The 813-nt window shown below is 31.5% G+C and overlaps 1 non-coding gene across 1 annotated transcript; it reads right to left on the bottom strand.

The window, feature by feature from the left end:
• Window positions 1-429: 429 nt before the first annotated feature.
• LOC119472614 lies at window positions 430-536 on the bottom strand. Its single transcript, XR_005201762.1, has one exon. It is a non-coding gene; the product is annotated as a small nucleolar RNA U13 (small nucleolar RNA).
• Between the last annotated feature and the right edge of the window lie 277 nt (window positions 537-813).

The following is an 813-nucleotide window of genomic DNA, read 5'->3' as shown; positions in this document are numbered from 1 at the left end:
TAGCTTTTTTATATCCAGCAACTTTTTATTAACATACAGTGTCTTAGCAATACTATTTTAAAATATTATAATCTATCTGCAATATATTTTGAGATCTGGTATTGTTCTAGCCTTATATATGCTATTTCTATTCTAATTCTTTATACTGTATACAAATATCACTGCTTTTATAGGTTTAGAGTTTTATGGCGATTTTTTAGTCATTCAATTTAAAAGTATTATTCATGTTAGTCACAGTGCTAGGTGATAAGGATAATAGGGAGATAATATATCTTTATAGTCACATTCTTATAAATTGTAATGGTTAATAAATAAGCAATTAAAATAATTTCAGAAAGTAGAACGGTACATCAGAAAAATAAATGAGATACCATAATTTTTATTTTATCTTTTCATTTTTTTCTTCTTTAATTTTTTCTTTATTTTTCACATCAGACAACTAAAGCATTGATATCATAACAAGATTTGAGGGAGGCACATCTCACACATGAGCATGAAACTCCAATCAAGGATACTGTGATTTTTTAAAAAAAAATATCAAAAATAAAGAACACTGTTTTAATAGCAAGTCCAGTGAAGATCTCTTCGAGAAGCAATGATTAGATTTACTTTTTTTTTTTTTTAAGACAGAGTCTCGCTCTGTCACACAGGCTGGAGTGCAGTGGCACGATCTCTGCACACTGCAACCTCTGCCTCCCTGTTTAAGTGATTCTCTTGCCGCAACCACTAGAGTAGCTGGGACAACATGTGTGTGCCACCATGCCCCGCTAATTTTTGTATTTTTAGTAGAGGCAGGGTTTCACCAGGCTTTTC

Source organism: Cebus imitator, unplaced genomic scaffold (genome assembly GCF_001604975.1).
Source record: "Cebus imitator isolate Cc_AM_T3 unplaced genomic scaffold, Cebus_imitator-1.0 Scaffold108, whole genome shotgun sequence".
Taxonomy (NCBI): domain Eukaryota; kingdom Metazoa; phylum Chordata; class Mammalia; order Primates; family Cebidae; genus Cebus; species Cebus imitator.
The sequence above is the reverse complement of the archived record's forward strand: the minus strand, read 5'-3'. Positions and strand labels throughout refer to the sequence as shown.